At 54.7% G+C, this 12,450-nt stretch overlaps 1 pseudogene across 1 annotated transcript in view; it reads right to left on the reverse strand.

Moving 5' to 3' along the window:
- Positions 1-801: 801 nt before the first annotated feature.
- The window catches only part of LOC147118213 (ras-related protein Rab-2A-like), a 40,981-nt pseudogene continuing 29,332 nt past the window's right edge, over positions 802-12,450 (reverse strand). Inside the window, exons 6-9 of the transcript XR_015077891.1 lie at positions 11,299-11,408; positions 9,518-9,586; positions 3,197-6,417; positions 802-3,156 (exon numbers count right to left, since the gene is read on the reverse strand). The product of XR_015077891.1 is annotated as a ras-related protein Rab-2A-like (transcript). The remainder of the gene's footprint in view (positions 3,157-3,196; positions 6,418-9,517; positions 9,587-11,298; positions 11,409-12,450) is intronic.

Consider the following 12,450-nt stretch of genomic DNA (forward strand, 5'->3'; position numbering starts at 1 on the left):
TTTTTTTTTCTAATTTCCTCTGGTTTTTTTTTCCTTTGGTGGTCTCTTTGGTGGTCTTTTCCTTCCTTACTTAATCTAGACTAAACTAAACTTAAACTTAACTAAACAAACTAAACTAACTTAACTAGAACTAAATTTAACTTTAAAACCTTTTAAAACTTGAAATGAACCTTTTTTCCCCCCACTTTAAACACTAAAAATTCAGCAGCCCATCTTCAGCGTGTGTATTCACTCTGTCTGGCTGTCTGGCTCCATTCTGGTCAATCTCCCCTTAACCTTCTCTGCTCTAAGGAGAACAATCCCAGCTTCTCCAGTCTCTCCACGTAACTGAAATCCCTCATGCCTGGTACCATTCTGGTCAATCTCCCCTTAACCTTCTCTGCTCTAAGGAGAACAATCCCAGCTTCTCCAGTCTCTCCACATAACTGAAATCCCTCATCCCTGGTACCATTCTGGTCAATCTCCCCTTAACCTTCTCTGCTCTAAGGAGAACAATCCCCGTTTCTCCACATCACTGAAGTCCCTCATCCCTGGTACCATTCTGGTCAATCTCCCCTTAACCTTCACTGCTCTAAGGAGAACAACCCCAGCTTCTCCACATCACTGAAGTCCCTCATCCCTGGTACCATTCTGGTCAATCTCCCCTTAACCTTCACTGCTCTAAGAAGAACCCCAGCTTCTCCACATCACTGAAGTCCCTCATTCCTGGTACCATTCTAATAAATCTCCTCTGCACCCTCTCCAAGGCCTTAACATCCTTCCGAAAGTGTGGTGCCCAGAAATTGAACACAATACTCCAGCTGAGGCCTAACCAGTGTTTTATAAAGGCTTATAAATGATAAAATATGCATGATTTTTCTTTAAAGAGGTCCCAGAGCGGTTTAATAAACTAAGTAAAACATGTTTTTCTTCATTCATGGGATATGGACGTCGCCAAGGCTAGCATATATCGCCCGTCCCAAATTGCCCTCGAGAAGGTGGCAGTGAGCCGCCACCTTCTTGAACCGCTGCAGTCCGTGTGGTGAAGGTACTCCCACAGTGCTGTTAGGGAGGGAGTTCCAGGATTTTGAGCTGGCGGTGTTCCCATGCTCCCGCTGATCTTGTCCTTCTCGGCGGTAGAAGTCGCGGGTTTGGGAGGTGCTGTCGAAGAAGCCTTGGCGAGTTGCTGCGATGCATTGGAGTGATACATTGGATCGAAGTGTGAGCGAAGAGCTAATCTATCTTTTAAGGGGGGGGGAGGATTTATAGTTTATGCGACAGTAAGTTTCCTACATGGCTCACGACCGAGATGGAATGGTAATATTCCAAAACCTGACTGCCCTATGTCCTAACTCGCACCAAGTCCCGTTCACCCATCACCCCCTTGCACTCGCTGACCTACATTGGCTCTCAGTCCGGCAACACCTCGAGTTTAAAATTCTCATCCTTGTGTTCAAATCCCTCCACGGCCTCCTCCCTATCTCTGTAACTTACTCCAGCCCCACAACCGCCCCCCGCCCGGGATCTCTGCGCTCCTCCAATTCTTGCTGCTTGCACATCCCCTGATTTTAATCGATCCACCATTGGCGGCCGTGCCTTCAGCTGCCTGGGCCCTGAGCTCTGGAATTCCCTCCCTAAACCTCTCCGCCTCTCTCACCGCCTTTAAGACACTCCTTAAAACCCCTTGAGCCTGTTACACAGGAACAGGAGGAGGCCATTCAGCCCCTCGAGCCTGTTACACAGGAACAGGAGGAGGCCGTTTAACCCCCTTGAGGCGGTTACACAGGAACAGGAGGAGGCCCATTCGGCCCCTCGAGCCTGTTACACAGGAACAGGAGGAGGCCCATTCAGCCCCTCGAGCCTGTTACACAGGAACAGGAGGAGGCCCATTCAGCCTCTCGAGCCTGTTACACAGGAACAGGAGGCCATTCAGCCCCTTGAGCTTGTTACACAGGAACAGGAGGAGGTCATTCAGCCCCTCGAGCCTGTTACAGAGGAATAGAAGGCGGCCATTCAGCCCCTTGAGCCAGTTACACAGGAACAGGAGGAGGCCATTCAGCCCCTCGAGCCTGTTACACAGGAACAGGAGGAGGCCGTTTAGCCCTCGAGGCGGTTACACAGGAACAGGAGGAGGTCATTCAGCCCCTCGAGCCTGTTACACAGGAACAGGAGGAGGCCATTCAACCCCTTGAGCCTGTTACACAGGAACAGGAGGAGGCCATTCAGCCCCTCGAGCCTGTCATACAGGGTCAGGAGGAGGTCATTCAGCCCCTCGAGCCTGTTACAGAGGAATAGAAGGCGGCCATTCAGCCCCTTGAGCCAGTTACACAAGAACAGAAGGAGGCCGTTCAGCCCCTTGAGCCTGTTACATAGGAACAGGAGGAGGCCGTTTAGCCCCCTCGAGCCTGTTACACAGGAACAGGAGGAGGCCATTCAGCCTCTCGAGACTGTTCCACCATTCAGTTAGATCAGGGCTGATCTGTATCTCGACTCGATCTACCCGCCTTTGTTCCGTATCCCTCGATACCCTTACCCAACAACAATCTATTGATCTCAGTCTTGAAACTTCCGATTGGCCCCCAGAAATCTACAGCCTTTTGGGGGACAGTGTTCCAGATTTCCACCACCCTTTGTGTGAAGAAGTGCTTCCTGACATCACCCCTGAACGGCCTGGCTCTAATTTTAAGGTTCTGCCCCCTTGTTCTGGACTCCCCCCCCCACCAGAGGGAATAGTTTCTCTCCACCTCCCCTGTCGAATCCTTTAATCATCTTAAACACCACAATCAAGAGGTCAAGACAAATATTCAAGAGGCCTCAGACATCTTGAACGAGACCAGTTGGTACCCAAATATGGGTGAAGGGTTATGATGAGGACTATAGATTACACAAGGAACAGGAGGAGGCCATTCAGCCCCTCGAGCCTGTTACACAAGGAACAGGAGGAGGCCATTCAGCCCCTCGAGCCTGTTACACAGGAACAGGAGGAGGCCATTCAGCCCCTCGAGCCTGTTACACAGGAACAGGAGGAGGCCCATTCAGCCCCTCGAGCCCGTTACACAGGAACAGGAGGAGGCCCATTCAGCCCCTCGAGCCTGTTACACAGGAACAGGAAGAGGCCATTCAGCTTCTCAAGCTCGTTACGTAGGAACAGGAGGAGGTCATTCAGCCCCCTCGAGCCTGTCACGCAGGGACAGGAGGCCACTAAGCCCCCTTGAGCCTGTTACACAGGAAGAGGAGGAGACCATTCAGCCCCTCGAGCATGTCACGCAGGAACAGGAGGAGGTCATTCAGCCCCTCGAGCCTGTTATACAGGAACAGGAGGAGGCCATTCAGCCCCTTGAGCCTGTCACACAGGAACAGGAGGAGGTCATTCAGCCCCTCGAGCCTGTTACACAGGAACAGGAGGAGGTCATTCAGCCCCTCGAGCCTGTTACACAGGAACAGGAGGAGGTCATTCAGCCCCTCGAGCCTGTTACACAGGAACAGGAGGAGGCCATTCAGCCCCTCGAGCCTGTTACACAGGAACAGGAGGAGGTCATTCAGCCCCTCGAGCCTGTTACACAGGAACAGGAGGAGGTCGTTCAGCCCCTCGAGCCTGTTACACAGGAACAGGAGGAGGCCATTCAGCCCCTCGAGCCTGTTACACAGGAACAGGAGGAGGCCATTCAGCCCCTCGAGCCTGTTACACAGGAACAGGAGGAGGTCATTCAGCCCCTCGAGCCTGTTACACAGGAACAGGAGGAGGTCATTCAGCCCCCTCGAGCCTGTCACGCAGGGACAGGAGGCCACTAAGCCCCCTTGAGCCTGTTACACAGGAAGAGGAGGAGACCATTCAGCCCCTCGAGCATGTCACGCAGGAACAGGAGGAGGTCATTCAGCCCCTCGAGCCTGTTATACAGGAACAGGAGGAGGCCATTCAGCCCCTTGAGCCTGTCACACAGGAACAGGAGGAGGTCATTCAGCCCCTCGAGCCTGTTACACAGGAACAGGAGGAGGTCATTCAGCCCCTCGAGCCTGTTACACAGGAACAGGAGGAGGTCATTCAGCCCCTCGAGCCTGTTACACAGGAACAGGAGGAGGCCATTCAGCCCCTCGAGCCTGTTACACAGGAACAGGAGGAGGTCATTCAGCCCCTCGAGCCTGTTACACAGGAACAGGAGGAGGTCGTTCAGCCCCTCGAGCCTGCTCCGCCATTCAATGAGATCATGGCTGATCATCCAAATTCAGTACCCTGTCCCTGCCTTCTCCCCATATCCCTTGATTCCCTTTAGCCGTAAGAAATATATCCAACTCCTTCTTGAATATATTTAATGAATGAATTGGCCTCAACTGCCTTCTGTGGTAGAGAATTCCACAGGTTCACCACTCTCTGGGTGAAGAAATTCCTCTTCATCTCTGTCCTAAATGGCTTACCCCTTATCCTTAGACTGTGACCCCTGGTTCTGGACTCCCCGCCATCGGGAACATCCTTCCAGCATCTAGTCCTGTTAGAATTTTATAAGTTTCAATGAGATCCCCTCTCATTCTTCTAAACTCCAGCGAGTATAAGCCCAATCGACCCAATCTCTCCTCATACGTCATTCCTGCCATCCCAGGTATTAGTCTACTCCCAACAGCGGAAAATAGTTTCTCTTTATCTACCCAATCAAAATTCTAAAAAAACCTCAATCAAATCACCCCCCGAACCTTCTATATTCAAGCAATACAAACCTAGTTTATTGTAATCTTGCCTCATAATCCAACCCTCAGAGCCCCGGTCACTCTCTCGTGAATCTGGGAACTGTAGACAGACGAGATCGTAGTCATGGGCTCGAAGGAAGCCGGACTCTGTCCATTTATCTCTGCATCGGATGTACTCCTGGTGTTGGCAGCATGCGCGCTGGCCCACGTAACCCTTAACGAAAAGCTGCAAGTGGTTCCGAGTCCCTGTTTTTTGAACTCGTTACAGAGGCTGCAGTTCCCGTCTGTTGCAAAAATACCTTAACGTGCGAGAGGAGGAGAGTGACCCACTGCACCAGCATCCTCTCCAGTCTGGGCAGGGGGGGTCGGAGGAGGGGTGGTCGACTGAACGTGACCCCTGGTCCTCAGGAGGTGACAGGTCAGTGCCTGAACCACTGGCACGTCAGAAACGGGAGTCCATCGTCCCCTCGCTCCAGCCCAAATGAGCGAACGAAACATTCCGTAACGGAGCCAAGTTTGATCGCGGAGTGAAGATACGCGAAGTCCAGCAGGCCGCTTGAGTCACGATACTTTTTATTAATGACTTGGTATTTGGGCGAATGGGGTGGGGGTGGGGAGGGGGAAAAGGCGACAGATCGTTGGCAGGGATGCCGGAGGAAGGCGTTCGGCAGCTCTCGGTCAGAGGGTGGCGGGCGTCCGACGCGATAAACCGCGCGGGCGATACGCAGGGACTCCCCTCCCCCCGCCCAGGACCCGCTCCTCCGAGTCCCTGACATGAGACAGCTCACTGAAGGGTTGGGAGTTGCCGATGGTTCGGACGTGGTGCTGGGGGCGGTGCTCAGCTCCTACCCGAAGTCGCCCCCCCCGCCCCCCCGGCAACCCCACAGGGCACTGTTCTCGCGCCCTCGCCCTCCGCTCGGTTTGGGAGAGGGCGATTCAGGGACTGCCTCAATGGAGAGACCGGTGGCAGAGTGCAAAGGAAGGAGGTGGGGGACGAGTGTGGGCTCGGGAGGCCGTCCTGGGGTGAGGGGGAGGGGTGAGAGGGAGAGGGGGAGGAGAGAGGGGAGGAGGGAGGGGGAGGAGAGAGGAGGAGGAGAGGGAGAGGGGAGGAGAGGGGGAGGAGGGAAGGGGGAGGAGGAGAGGGAGACCCAGGGGACTGTGATCATTCTAAATTGAAGAAAGACGTGGATTTCAGACCTGGTTTGGGGTGGGTGCGGGCGAGGGTGCAGGCATGCCGACACCTAGGAAACCCGCGGGGCCCCCAGTAACCACAGCCGCCCCGCCACACCTCCGTTTGGCAAAAGAGTTTCCAACAGTTTTAAAAAAAAAAAACACACGCACACGTATATTTACACTTAGATAGCGGAAATGGAAAAAAAAACCCTCCCGCTGTAAAACCGTTCCTCTCGCCGAGAGGGGGAGAAGGCGATTTCTCCCCTCCCACCCCACCCCACCCCACCCCCAGATATACCCTCAAACCCTCTCCCCCATCCCTCGGAATCCCCAGTGGAGGGACGCGGAGAAAGACTGGGAGTGCTCTGGGAGAGGCGGGCACGCGCCACGCTAGCTAGAGAGAGAGAGGGCAGGGGGGGTGAGGGATGGGTTGGGGGTCGGCGTAGAGCGAGGGGGGCGGGGGAAGAGGGGGGAAATGGGGCCCCACGATTTAACAGCAGCCTCCCGAAGCTGTTGGCCCCCGAGCGTGGAGCTGTGAGACTGTGCGGAGTGCGAGTGTTGGGGCCCGATCTTGATCCCGTAGGCCTAGAGAGAGAGAGAGAGAGAAAAGGCATTAGGTACTGCATGGATTCCAAGACCCCCCCTCAGTAACTCCCTCCACAACCCCGCCCCAACATGCACCCTCCAGGCGCTTCACAATACACCCTCCAGGAGTGAGAGGGGAGAGGGGGAGAGGGGAGAGGGGGAAAGAGGAGAGGGGGAGAGAGGAGAGGGGAGAGGGGAAAGAGGAGAGGGGGAGAGAGGAGAGGGGAGAGGGGGAAAGAGGGGGAGAGAGTTAAAATTGGAGACAAACGAACAAAATACTTCCCACAGGGGTGGGGGGTGACGCAGGGCTCGCCAATCTCACCGACACTCTTTAATATTTACATAAATGAATTGGCAAAACTACTTGAACAATCTACAGCACCCGCCTCACCCTATATGAATCCAAGGTTAAATTCCTCCTCTATGCCGACGACCTGGTTCTGCTGTCACCAACTAAGGAGGGTCTACAGCAGAACCTGGATCTGCTGGAGTCGTACTGCCAGACTTGGGCCCTGACAATAAATCCCCAAAAAACCAAAGTCGCTGTGTTCCAGCAAAGATCCAGACCTCAGGGACCCAGAATAAATTTCACAGTAGAACAACCAAAATTGAACAAACCACTAACTACACATACTTGGGCTTAAAAATCAGTTCTACGGGAACTTCAAACTGGCTGTGAATGAACTGAAAGAGAAAGCAAGAAGGGCTTTCTATGCCATCAAAAATCAATCCAATTAGAAATCCCAATTAGCATTTGGCTAAAAATTTTCAAATCAGTAATTGAACCAATTGCACTCTATGGCAGTGAGGTATGGGGACCGCTAACACAACAAGAATTTGCAAAATGGGACAAACACCCAATTGAGATCCTACATGCAGAATTCTGTAAAAGTATCCTCCGGACTCAAAGGAAAACAGTAAACAATGCATGCAGGGCGGAACTAGGCCAATATCCATTAATAATCACTATCCAAAAAAGAGCCACCAAATTTTGGAATCACCTACAAATGAGCAATCCCAATGCTATCACTACGACGCCCTGAAATGCAAGAGAGGACCATAAAGAAGAATACCCTCAGTCAACTAGTCCTGGGACTCAGTGAAGTAACTACTAACAATACTAACAATAACCAGCCCCAGGACAGTGACAGCGTAACACAAAGAATTCGACCCAACACAATCGTCGCTAAGCAAAAGGAAAAATATCTGACATATTGGGCAGAAACAACAAAACCCAAAGCAAACTCAATTGCTACTTGGCCCTAAACAGACAATACAACATAGCCGATTACCTGACCATGGTAAAGGACAGCAAACTGAGAAAAATCCTGACAATGTACAGACTTAGTGAACATAGCCTGGCGATCGAAAAAGGCAGACACAGGCAGACCCGGCTACCAAGAGAGGACAGGATATGCTCTCACTGCAGTCAGGGAGTGGTGGAGACAGAGATGCACTTCCTCACAGCTTGTAGAAAATATCAGGGCATAAAGGAGAATTTCTACCCAAAATTTACAAAAATATGCCCGGAATTCAGAAAATTGAATGACGACCAAAAAACTCCCATACCTACTAGGGGAAGAGAGAAGTTGTATAACACTAGCGGCACACTATGTTACAGCTTGCCATAAACAGAGGGACAACCAGTAAATATAAGATAAGAGTATATATAAATGATATGAAAGTATATTTATACACTCAGGGATATATCTGTTTATACACTGTATGGATAGATCTGTATTTTTGTGAACAAACATGAATGTTTTCCGATGCTTTGGCAACATAAGATGTAACTTGTCATGCCAATAAAGCGATTGAATTGAATTGAGAGAGGGAGAGAGAGGGGGGAGCGAGGAGAGGGGGAGAGGGGGAGAGGGGGAGAGGGGGAGAGAGGGAGAGGGGGAGAGGGGAGAGGGGGAGAGAGGAGAGGGGGAGAGAGGAGAGGGGAGAGGGAGGGGGGGAGAGAGGAGGGGGGAGAGAGGAGGGGGGGAGAGAGGAGGGGGGGAGAGAGGAGGGGGGAGAGAGGAGGGGGGGAGAGAGGAGGGGGGAGAGAGGAGGGGGGGAGAGAGGAGGGGGGGAGAGAGGAGGGGGGGGAGAGAGGAGGGGGGGGAGAGAGGAGGGGGGGGAGAGAGGAGGGGGGGAGAGAGGAGAGGGGAGAGAGGGGGGGGAGAGAGGAGGGGGGGAGAGAGGAGGGGGGGAGAGAGGAGGGGGAGAGAGGAGGGGGGGGAGAGAGGAGGGGGGGGAGAGAGGAGGGGGGGGAGAGAGGAGGGGGGGAGAGAGGAGGGGGGGAGAGAGGAGGGGGGGAGAGAGGAGGGGGGGGAGAGAGGAGGGGGGGGGAGAGAGGAGGGGGGGAGAGAGGAGGGGGGGGAGAGAGGAGGGGGGGGGAGAGAGGAGGGGGGGGAGAGAGGAGGGGGGGAGAGAGGAGGGGGGGGAGAGAGGAGGGGGGGGAGAGAGGAGGGGGGGAGAGAGGAGGGGGGGGGAGAGAGGAGGGGGGGGAGAGAGGAGGGGGGGGAGAGAGGAGGGGGGGGGAGAGAGGAGGGGGGGGAGAGAGGAGGGGGGGAGAGAGGAGGGGGGGGAGAGAGGAGGGGGGGGGGAGAGAGGAGGGGGGGAGAGAGGAGGGGGGGGAGAGAGGAGGGGGGGAAGAGAGGAGGGGGGGAGAGAGGAGGGGGGAGAGAGGAGGGGGGAGAGAGGAGAGGGGGGAGAGAGGGAGAGAGGGAGAGGGGGAGAGGGGGAGAGAGGGGGAGAGGGGGAGAGGGGGAGAGAGAGAGAGGGAGAGGGGGAGAGGGGAGAGGGGAGAGGGGGAGAGGGGGGAGAGAGGGAGAGGGGGAGAGAGGGGAGAGAGAGAGAGGGAGAGGGGGAGAGAGGGAGAGGGGGAGAGAGGGAGAGGGGGAGAGAGGGGGAGAGCGGGCGTCACGACCTGGTCCTCCCCACTCTGATCCCTAGCAGGAAATCTTGGCTCATTCTTCCCGACTCCCCACCCCCCACGACCACCCTCCGCACCCCCCAGCCAACCCACAGGGGATCGACTGACTCAGCACAGGCCGGGGATGGAGCCTGGGCCTTTCCTGCGGGTGGCGAGGGGGGACACACGCACACGCACCTCGTTATTGACGTCGAAAACCCCCTGTTGGATCTTCCTGTAGATCTCTTTGGCCGTGTCGATGAAGGCCTGTAGGAAAGAGGAGCGACAGTGAGACAGATAAACCCTCGCCCCGGCACGCTCGCCCACCCCCACGCTCTCCCCGCCAGCCACACACCTTCCACCCTCCGTAACCATCCGCTCATCCAAAGCTCCTGCTGCCCCGTGTCCTAACTCGCGTCGAGTCCCCGTTCACCCACTATCCCTGGTTGCTCACTGACCGGACCGGGAGCCAGTGTCGGTAACGCCTCAAATTTGAAATTCTCATCCTCCTGTTGAAATCCCTCCATGGCCCTCGCCCCTCCCTATCTCTATAAGCTCCTCCAGCCCCTACAACCCTCCGAGATCTCTGCACTCCTCCAATTTTGGCCTCTTGCGCATCTCCCCCCCCCGATTTCCATCCCTCCAACATTGGCGGCTGTGCCTTCAGCTGCCTTGGGCCCCAAGCTCTGGAATTCACTCCGAAATCTCGCCACCTCTCTCTCCTCCTTTAAGACGCTCCTTAAAACCCCTCGAGCCTGTTACACAGGAACAGGAGGAGGCCAATTCAGCCCCTCGAGCCTGTTACACAGGAACAGGAGGAGGCTATTCAGCCCCTCGAGCCTGTTACACAGGAACAGGAGGAGGCCATTCAGCCCCTCGAGCCTGTTTACACAGGAACAGGAGGAGGCCATTCAGCCTTCCCTCGAGACTGTTACACAGGAACAGGAGGAGGGCCCATTCAGCCTTCCCTCGAGACTGTTACACAGGAACAGGAGGAGGCCATTCAGCCCCTCGAGCCTGTTACACAGGAACAGGAGGAGGCCATTCAGCCCCTCGAGCCTGTACACAGGAACAGGAGGAGGCCAGTTCAGCCCCTCGAGCTTGTTACACAGGAACAGGAGGAGGCCCATTCAGCCTCTCGAGCCTGTTACACAGGATCAGGAGGAGGCCATTCAGCCCCTCGAGCCTGTTACACAGGAACAGGAGGAGGTCATTCAGCCCCTCGAGCCTGTTGCACAGGAACAGGAGGAGGCCATTCAGCCTCTTGAGCCAGTTACACAGGAACAGGAGGAGGCCGTTCAGCCCCCTCGAGCCTGTTACACAGGATCAGGAGGAGGCCCATTCAGCCCCTCGAGCCCGTTACACAGGAACAGGAGGAGGCCCATTCAGCCCCTCGAGCCTGTTACACAGGAACAGGAGGAGGCCCATTCAGCCTCTCGAGCCTGTTACACAGGAACAGGAAGAAGCCCATTCAGCCCCTCGAGCCGGTTACACAGGAACAGGAGGAGGCATTCAGCCCCTTGAGCCTGTTACACAGCAACAGGAGGAGGCCATTCAGCCCCTCGAGCCTGTTACACAGGAACAGGAGGAGGCCATTCAGCCCCTCGAGCCTGTTACACAGGAACAGGAGGAGGCCATTCAGCCCCTCGAGCCTGTTACACAGGAACAGGAGGAGGCCATTCAGCCCCTCGAGCTTGTCCTAATATCTCCTTATGTGACTTGGTGTCAAATTCTTGTCCGATTTACGCTCCTGTGACGCACCTTGGGAGGTTTTTACGCTCACCAATCACCCACCCGACACAGTGGTGATTCAGTGACCGCCCGTTACCCCGACCACCCTCTCCCAGGGGAGACAGTGCCCCCCAATACATGGCTCGCCCTCTCCCGGGGAGACAGTGCCCCCCCCCCAATACACGGCTCGCCCCTCTCCCGGGGGAGACAGTGCCCCCCAATACTCGGCTCGCCCTCTCCTGCCTTACCTCCTCCACGTTTGCGGACGTCTTGGCCGAGGTCTCCATGAAGACCAGTCCGTGCTCTCGCGCGAAGGCCTCTCCTCCTCCTTCTCACGTCTCTCCGCGATTCCAGGTCACTGCGGAGCGAGAGACAACAGAGTTAGACCTGGAGTGAGGAGGGAAGCCCGGGAACGGGGATCAGATCCAGAGACAGAGCGTTAGACCCGGAGAGAGGGAGGGGAAGCCCGGGAACCGGGATCAGACCCAGAGACAGAGCGTTAGACCCGGAGAGAGAGGGAGGGAAGGCCAGGAACAGGGATCAGATCCAGAGAGAAGGGAGAGTTAGACCCGGAGAGAGGGAGAGAAGGCCGGGAACCGGGATCAGACCCAGAGACAGAGCGTTAGACCCGGCGAGATTGAACACGTTAGTGCGCTAAACTAGTAAATTCTGACCTCTTCAAGAGGCTGCTGTGTTGTCACAGTAAGCAACATGACACTGATGCAGAAAGGGAATTGTGAGGAAAATAACCCAGAACATTAATCTGCAACCCACTTGAATGTAAGATTAAACTCTGACCCATATTTAAAAGGAAAGTAAACTCCCAAGAAGGCTCAGTGAAACCACAATGGATGAACCTTGCCTGAGGAACTAACACTGAATGTAACGTTGGGTTAATTGTAAATGTACTTTTAATGAGATCACAGAAACTACAGCACAGCGAGGGGGGGGACTGTCGTAATAAAACTCACTACGCACTTGGCTCGAGTATAAGCACGGCTTCAATCAACTTGTTTCAGAACATGGAGGTCTAGTTGCACTTCACTAGTTCCTGCGTACAGTTTTGGTGTCCATACTTAAGAAAAGACATACTTGCTCTCGAGTCAGTACAAAGAAGGTTCACTCGGTTAATCCCGGGGATGAGGGGGTGGACGTATGAGGAGAAGTTGAGTAGATTGGACTCTACTCATTGGCGTTCAGGAGAATGAGAGGTGATCTTATTGAAACATAAGATTGTGAAGGGGTTGGATCGGGTGGGTGCGGGGAGGATGTTCCCGATGATGGGTGAAACTAGAACTAGGGGGCATAGTCTTAGAATAAGGGGCTGCTCTTTCAAACTGAGATGAGGAGGAACTACTTCACTGAGGGTGGTAGGTCCATGGAATATGCTGCCCCAAAAA

Source organism: Somniosus microcephalus, chromosome 4 (assembly GCF_052327205.1).
Source record: "Somniosus microcephalus isolate GS21.2 chromosome 4, FLI_Smic_1.0, whole genome shotgun sequence".
Taxonomy (NCBI): domain Eukaryota; kingdom Metazoa; phylum Chordata; class Chondrichthyes; order Squaliformes; family Somniosidae; genus Somniosus; species Somniosus microcephalus.